We start from the raw sequence: 8,977 nt of genomic DNA, 5'->3' as shown, positions 1-8,977 counted from the left end.
TTTATTCGGCAGATGTAAAAATCAGGAGAGAGGCATGCCCATAGCAATTTAATGAAGAGGAGATCTAAGATTACCCAGCTGTACTTTTTGGGAAAATGAGATGCTTCAGACCATACCCAGGATAGCTGGCTTAACATCAATACCCCGTGTATGTTATGTCCAGAAAACACTTTTTTACCTTGACATTCCTACTGACCTTTTGCACCCCTGGCACCTCACAGCACAGGGCCACCCCTGACGTGCTGTAGGAGGTGAGGAATCCTGGGGCAACGCCTGCCTGCAGGTGCACAGGTGGGGACTCCTCTTCCCTGCTTGCATCAGACGCTCTGCATCCCCTTCGCTGTGCAATGAAAATAACACGACTAATGCTTAACTGAAAACCTGCCTTTTTTGAGCTTGCTCTCCATTTTGAAGGCACCTATTCCTAACAGCCAATCCTCAACAGCACTCTTCTTTTTTCCACTATGATCTAAAAGTTCAAGAGGTAACATCCACTGTTCTCTTCTGTTTAAACGACAATCCACTTTTTATTTCTTGATCAAAAGCTACACGAAGGTGACACGTTAAGCTCTGGTTACCTGGCTTCTCGTCTGATGTCTTACGAGTTATACATACACGTATGTAATATACGTCTCAATATGTAAAAAGAAGAAAGAGAAAAAGAAAGAAAAACTCAAAGAAAGGGGAACAAAAATCTGTGCTTCAAATAATGAGCATGTGCACCTTTGTGCCTCAGGCCTTCATACACAATTTAGCCAGGAAGCCAGGGTAGATCATGATTTAGCTTTTGACATCTCCTGCCTCCAGGCCAGGAGAGACTAATACCGATTTCTGACTCTGAGCAGGCCACAGGAAAAAAAGTGAGAGAGAGAGAGGCCTTTTATTGACTAAATGATAAAGAGGTTTGTAATGATAAATAACAGTCATTTTATTGTGGAATTCCCCAGAAAAGATGCATTCTGCAGTGTCTGAAGGAGCCTAGAAGCTGAGGTTGGTTCCCTATGGAGCCGAACCTGTTAAACTCCAATTTTTACAGCCAGGGATGGGGGTCACAAATTGCGCGGACCTCTGGCTATTAAAACCGCACGCGCACACTACGTACCCCTGGTTGCAGCTTGGTTCAAGGAAAAGTACCAAACGCTGGATCCCAGGGTGATCGGTGGAGGGTGTGTCTGTCAGTCTGCTGTCTGTCTGCCCGCATCCCCTTCTTCTGGCTTGACACACTTGGGTTCTGATGCAATTCCACGGCCTCTGTGCTCAGGCTGCTGAAGGAAGCACTGCCAGTTTTGATCGATAGTTTAATTGTAAACTTTGGGAACAATAATGGATAATTTGGCTTGAACCGTCCATTATGAGCAATGTTGTCTAGGAGAAAACCTTGGAAATTAAACAAGAGTTGGGCCACATTATTGCATTTGTACAACTCACCCAGAGTTAAATAAATCCCCCTTTATAAATGCTGTCTTGGCATCTATGGAGTTCAATAAACATAGGCCCAGGCAGAGGAGAAAAGAAAATAGAAAATAGGCCCAAATTAAAACTATTTACTTACTCGTTTCTTCTGAAAGGGTATTATTACCATCATCATCATCACTATGACCACAATAACTCTTTAAAGGACTCTTTAAATAATGAAACGTCTAAATAAGTGGATAAAGTATTTATCTGGGGAAGAGTGTTTAATGAAAATTTAAGTCAGTGGGATTAAGGAAAGGTGGACGTAAGTTATTCACAGAAAAAAATTATCCCTAAAATAGCCATAGCACTGCTGACTGCTATAGAACAGACTTCTTAGAGAAATATGCATTTGGACTTCAGTTATTTCTTCATAAAGAAATTGTGCAAGAAAAAAAAAAAAAAAACCCAAAATTACCAAGGGAATTGCTTAGTTACATTCAGGGTTTAAAACTACAAGCCCCAAACCTGGGTGTTCCCATGCCCGTGTGAGCTATTAGAGCCTGCAGCCAATCATCAAAGGGGGTCTCCAAAGTCAAACCCCTCACCTTTACCCCAGAGACTCAAATATCTGAGTAGGACCTGGGGATAGGGTGGGGCTCCGCCTCAAAGTTGGGTGAGGGCTCACTGTGGTGTCTCACAGGAGCATCTCCCCCAGGAAATATCCAGCAAGAGATTGAAAAAAAAAAGACTTTATTGTGCAAAATAAAAGGACCATATAATGTAGGGGTAAAAGACATGGGGGCTCTGGAGACACCTGATCCAAGGGCAGCTCCGTGACTTACTCATTGCTTGATTTTGACAAGCTTCTTAACCTTTCAGTGCCCGAGTTTAGCCATCCTTTAAATGGGGAGAACAACGGTACCCGGTTCATGGAGTTATTATGAGCATTCAATCAATTAATTCATGAAAAGCACTGAAAACAGTGGAAGGCTCATAATAACTTCTGGCTTCAATAATAATAGTTTGAATTGCTATTCCTCAAAAGTAGTGAGCTGTCAGTTTTCGGCAGTTTAATTTTAAAAGTCTTTGTATTTCTCATTACAAAGATCTGATCATTCCTTTAGTGCGTGTGGAGGAGAGACTTTCCTTTGACGTAACTTCATTTTGCAATCCATGTTTAATGCTAACCTTCTCTACTGAAACCAGTATTCTAAGTTGTTATGAGATAGGAAGCAAAGGGTGGTTAATAGTGTGTCTTGTAAAAGGCACATCATTGCACCATCTCAATCCAATAATGTCACCGTAACTGGTATAATAGTAAATTACCTCGCAGGTCAGTGGTAAATTTCAGGCCCCACTGGTCCCAAGCCCTAACAGTCTGTCCTTTTAACTACCTCCGGGCCACTAAGCTCTATCTTCACACTCAGGGCTGCTCCTAGATGCCTGGATTAATCCCAAGGTCAGGAAGCCAAACCCAAGAGGCTTGGTGTACTTTGGTTATGAGAAGTGCTCCAGAATCAGATTGACCTGCCTGGCTTCCAGCTTCACCACGGTTTAGCTGCATGACCTTGGCCATGGACTTGACTCCTCTGAGCTCCAGTTTCCTCATTTGTAAAATAAGGATAATAATACCTACCTCTCAGGATAGTGATGGGATTCAAAAACAGTCAAGTAGGTGAAACACAGCCTTAAAAATCAGCACTGGGTTGTTGTTATGATTGAAAATATATTTTTAACCAATAAAGTTTTCTTCTAGCCAGACTCTGAGGCAATGTACCATTTCTTCTGCCACGGCTCTGCATTGTCCCTGGCTTCCAGTTTACCCCATGTGCTCTGCTTCTCTGAATGGGGCTTGTGCCCATGTCCATATTTCAGCGCTCCTATACTGGCAATATACCCACTGTCCCTCTCTTTGTTTACAAAAATAGGGACCTGGCTCAGTCTTTCCAGAATTCATGTCGCTGGTGTCCCATCAATCCATGCCATATACAACTAATAATAAGATAAGGCAGACTTACTATTTTTCCTAAAATTTATTTATTTATTTATTTATTTATTTATTTATTTATTTATTCGGCTGCATTGGGTCTTTGTTGCTGCATACGGGCTTTCTCTAGTTGCGGCGAGCAGGGGATACTCTTCATTGCGGTGCGCGGGCTTCTCATTGCGGTGGCTTCTCTTGTTGCGGAGCACGGGCTCTAGGCACGCGGGCTTCAGTAGTTGTAGCATGCGGGCTCAGTAGTTGTGGCACACGGGCTCAGTAGTTGTGGCACATGGGCTCAGTAGTTGTGGCTCGTGGGCTCTAGAGCGCAGGCTCAGTAGTTGTGGCGCACAGACTTAGTCGCTCTGTAGAACGTGGGATCCTCCTGCACCAGGGCTCGAACCCGTGTCCCCTGCATTGGCAGGCAGATCCTTAACCACTGTGCCACCAGGGATGTCCAGGGCAGACTTATGTTGTAATCATCGTGCTTGGATAAATAAAGGTGAGGACCCTTAGTTATCAATGGTCAAAATACATATGGAAGATAAGGCTCCAAATGAAAAGCAGTACCATGAAAAACTGAATTATGTTCAGAAGAGGGCCACCAAGATGGAAAAAGGTCTAGAAACCACACTGTAAAAGGAGCCATTTTACAGAAATATAGAAATAGAAGGAAACTTGGGAGACAGTTTATGGCTATCTTAAAGGGCTGTGATGGGGGAAAGTGGGTAGATGTGATTACGGTCAGAACCAGCACCGATAAAAAGAAGGAAATCTTTTCAACACTTAGAGCATTAGCATTCATGAAAATATCTGCCCCGGAAATCAAAGACTGTCCCCTTCCTGGAGACCACTTTCTGTGCCAGTACACGGGTTGGAGAGAAGAGTCTTATTTTAAGGAGAGGTGTGGGATTAGATGGCCCCAAACGCCATTCTAATTCTCAGACGTTATGATCTGATCATGCTTCATTAGTGCCTTCGAGTCCTTTGTTGAGTCTCAGAAGCTAATGCTGTAAAATGGATTTGGCAACCAGGGGCAAAGAGCATGCAAATACACTATCCATTTCTCAGAGCCCCCGCCATGGCTCAGGGGCAGAAGTTTTCTTCCTGAAGCATCACAAGGTGAAGAGGGCAAAGGGGCAGCATCATGCATGAACATGAAAACAAGAGCTTCTGACTCCATGAAATGTTACTTTATCCCGGGCAACTGTAGGCTCAGAAAAATTATCATTTTCATTAAAGCAAAAATAACCTCACAGACACAGAAAACAAATTTATGGTTACCAAAGGGGAAACGTGGGGAGGTGGGGAGGGATAAATTAGGAGTTTGGGATTAACATATACACACAACTATACATAAAATAGATAATCAACAAGGACCAATGTACTCAATATTCTGTAATAACCTATATGGGAAAAGAATCTGAAAAAGAATAGATATATGTATATGTATAACTGAATCACTTTGCTGTACACCTGAAACTAACACAACATTGTAAATCGACTATACTCCAATATAAAATAAAAATTAAAAAATAAATAACCTCACTATGAAGAGTGTGTGTAGAATAAATATTAAATTATTTTGTAAAATATTTCGAATACAGTCCCAACTTGAAGACTCAAAAAATGTTCTTTGCTCTATTTCAGAAAATCTTCACTCAGATACTTATTTTTCTTCATTCTCCAAAGCTCTCTTTCTCTGTTATTTAAGAGCATGAATCCTCCCATTGACGGAGGTATCAAATGCCCTCCGTAACCAGATTTAATCACAGAATATCCGCTTCTCTTCTCTTTGTAGACATTTGATTTAGCTTCACCCACACAGAGACTCGGGATGGATAAGCTATTCTTTGCATTGTTATTGACAAATACTTACTTGTTATTGCAATAGACTATGACAATAAGTTATGTGCTATTGACCAAATTTTGACAGTGCCATAAAATATTTTAACTTGAACTGACATGGGAGGAGATGATCATGCAGTCATTTCTCCTAAATAGTACCCGGGGGTGCCTAGATACTCTTTTTCCAGAATAAAGAACCCTCCAGGGATTTGAGATGAAGGACCATTACTAACAAGATGTAATTACTCTATAAGGTTTTTATGAAACACATTGTATTAAAAATGCATGTAAAATTGGGATGTTTGCAAACATGCCCTGCCATTCCTGATCTTTAGAAGAAACAAATTAAGGTGCTCACACTAGAAATGTTTGTTAAAAGTACTTCTACATGACCTCGTTACTTGAATGACTGACACATATGTGAATCTAGTAAATTAAATCCTGTGGTCAGAAGTCTTCAACCTGCATTCAACCAAACAGTGGGCCTGGTGAGCATTCTCAAGGCAGCCAGGCAATGCAGCTTTGGGGTTGAATAAATGCCTTGTTTTTATTTATAAATACTGGGCTTTTCCTTCTTAAAGTGGAAATTTTGGAAATATGTTGATTTTTTTTCCAGTGGTGAGTTAAAACTGCCAGTTCTCTTAGTTTCAATTTATTTTGTAATTAATGGGGTTTAATTAAGGTGGACTTCAGGGACATTCTTTTTTTTTACTTCTCCCCTTTTCTCTGGAACTTTAAATCCCATGACTGGTGGGTTGATCCACAGCTACAGAAACTGTCAAGTGTCTGGAGGTTTCCTAGGATAAGTGTCTGGAAGGGTCACACTTGGACAGGCTCATAGGTCCCCATGTTCTAGTCACTGGGAAGCTGTGGCATTTTGTCCTCATCCTGGTTGTGGACATTTCACCTGAGAAGGAAAGCAAGGCTTCCAATATTTTAATTTCAGTCCTTTTTTTTTATATATATAATCTTAATTACTGCAGCTTTTTTTTTTAAATTAATTAATTAATTAATTTTTATTTTTGGCTGTATTGGGTCTTCGTTTCTGTGCAAGGGCTTTCTCTAGTTGCGGCGAGCGGGGGCCACTCTTCATCACGGTGCGCGGGCCTCTCACTGTCGCAGCCTCTTGTTGCGGAGCACAGGCTCCAGACGCGCAGGCTCAATAGTTGTGGCTCACGGGCCCAGTTGCTCCGCGGCATGTGGGATCTTCCCACACCAGGACTCGAACCCGTGTCCCCTGCATTGGCAGGCAGATTCTCAACCACTGCGCCACCAGGGAAGCCCAATTTCAGTCCCTTTTAAACAAAATATCTTTCTGCTGGAGATAATTACACCCAGGTACTAAATATTTTATATTCATTTTGATCAGAAGCAAGCATATTGCAAATAATATATGTCTTTCTCTTCATATAGCTACCCATTGGATATTGTGACTTAGAAAAATAAGTATTTATCAAGACACTGAGCTTCTGAGTGTCGTATTCATTTAAGCCCTCTAATGGCCTTTCTCACCTTAGTGGGGAGAAAGGGGAATATATTTATACTCAGATGTACGTATTCCCCAAGAGAGGGGCTGCATCCAAATTTACACCAAGTTTGAGTAAGTGAGAGTTGTCCGCGAACCCACTCATTTTCTTTTTATGTGTCATGTTACTCTTTTTGAGCATCTTTCCACCTTTCCTTCCTTCATTCCCTAGACAAGTACCCTTTACTCCCATTTGGTAATTTTCCCCTTATTTTTCTTTTCTTCTTTCTAGACTAACAGAGAAGAACAAACCTGACTCCATATTGGATCTATTCTTTTAGGTCTAACCCTTATGCTCTGTTACCTGTGCTTAGTCAAGCTGGCTCTGCACCTTTGTAAAAGAATGTTGTCTATAGCCTGAAATATCTCAGTGATATGCCTCCCAGGCTAGACTTTTAAAGGTATAACACCTTTCCATTCATACAGAGATAAAAAGTTGCAGAACAGAAAATAACAATTGTCATGTTGGAGGTTTACAGGAACATTGTGACCAAACCTACCTGGACAGCTGCAAGAACAAAGGATTCCAGCAACAAGAAATCTGCAACAACCAGTTACAACCCTCCCCTTTTAATATAAAAGGAGCCTGAATTCTAACTCAGGTAAGACGGTTCTTTGGTACAGTAATCCACCATCTTCTCAGTCTGCTGGCTTTCCAGATAAAATCGCTATTCCTTGACCCAACACCTCATCTCTCGATTTATTATTGGCCTGTCTTGCAGCAAGCAGTTCAAGCTTCGACTTGGTAACAAGACTACTTGGAATATCTCAAGAAAGCTGTACGTTTTTTTCCCTAGAAAGTGCACATAAGCCCAAATCTTGTGGACAACTTTGAGGTGTTTATAAGTATCAGAGATGCCTTCATGGTCTAAAACCTATATTCTCTACAGAAAGATTGAAAGTCTGCTATGACAACAGCCCTCATGTAAGTCAGTTCCAAAGTCCAATCACTGCTTAAAGGAGCATCGCAGCGATCACAGGAGTAACATCCCAAGAGTTTCCTGGGGACCCCTGAAACAGAAGTATAATACAAATTACTCAATTCCCAAGATTTTCTGGGATTCAGCAAACTGATTTTTGAGTCCATAAAGCATGAGGAGGGAGGTCCTATAACTGGAAAAATTTTAATTCATTCATTGAGTGTTGGATTGTGTGCTGGATTGTTGGGAAACGTGGGCAATGAGGTCTTGCTCCCTTAGGGACCCTCAGTCTAGAGGGGTCATTGGTGACAAATTCTTTCTCCTTAATGTAAGGGCTTTGAGAGAGATGTGCTGGGAACCCTGGCGCACCCTTGAGGGCTCATAGATGGCTCACCAGACCTGAGGTACAGTAACAGTTAGCCTGGTGCCATAAACTGAACGTCATTGTCCCCTGAAATTCATTTGTTAAATCCTAAGACTCAGTGTGATGGTGTTAGGAGGTGGGGCCTTTGGAAGGTGATTAGGTCATGAGGGTGGAGCCTTCATGAATGGGATCAGTGCCCTTATAAAAGAAACTCCAGAGAACTCCCTTTCCCTTTCTGCTGTGTGACCACAGAGCAAGAAGAAGGCCACTTATGACCCAAGAATCTCTCACCAGACACCAAATGTACCTGTACCTTCATCTTGGACTTCCCAGCCCTCAGAACTGAGAGAAATAAATCTCTGCTGTTACAAGCCACCCAGCCTACAGTATTCTGTTATAGCAGCCTGAACAGACTAAGACACTTGGTTAAAAGGGAGTGAAGGAGCTCACAGGGGGAGGAATGGCATGCAGAGAGAGGGAAGCATGCCCAACAACCCGCTGTGTGAAACGGCACGGTGTCTTAAACAGCAACAAGTAAATTGGAATACTAGAACACCAAGTCTGAAGGAAATAGAGGTGGGAAGTAAGAGGGCTTATATTTTCTTTTTTTTATTGGAGCATTTATTTATTATAAATGCTTTACAATGTTGTGTTAGTTTCTGCTGTACAGTGAAGTGAATCAGCTATATGTATACATATATCCCCTCCCTCTTGGACCTCCCCCCCACCCCATCCTACCCATCTAGGTCATCACAGAGCACGAGCTGAGCTCCCTGTGCTATACAGCAGGGGGCTTATATTTTGACAGGTGCTTGTATTTTATATTAAAAGTCTTGAAAATTTAAAAAATATGTGAAGTGGAGTCATCTGTTGGATTTTAAGGAGGCAAATGGCATAACTGAATTTGCACTTGAATTTGCACTTTACTTGCATGTCTCCGG

Source organism: Balaenoptera physalus (assembly GCF_965194825.1).
Source record: "Balaenoptera physalus genome assembly, chromosome: 11".
Taxonomy (NCBI): domain Eukaryota; kingdom Metazoa; phylum Chordata; class Mammalia; order Artiodactyla; family Balaenopteridae; genus Balaenoptera; species Balaenoptera physalus.
Note: the sequence above shows the minus strand (reverse complement) of the source record.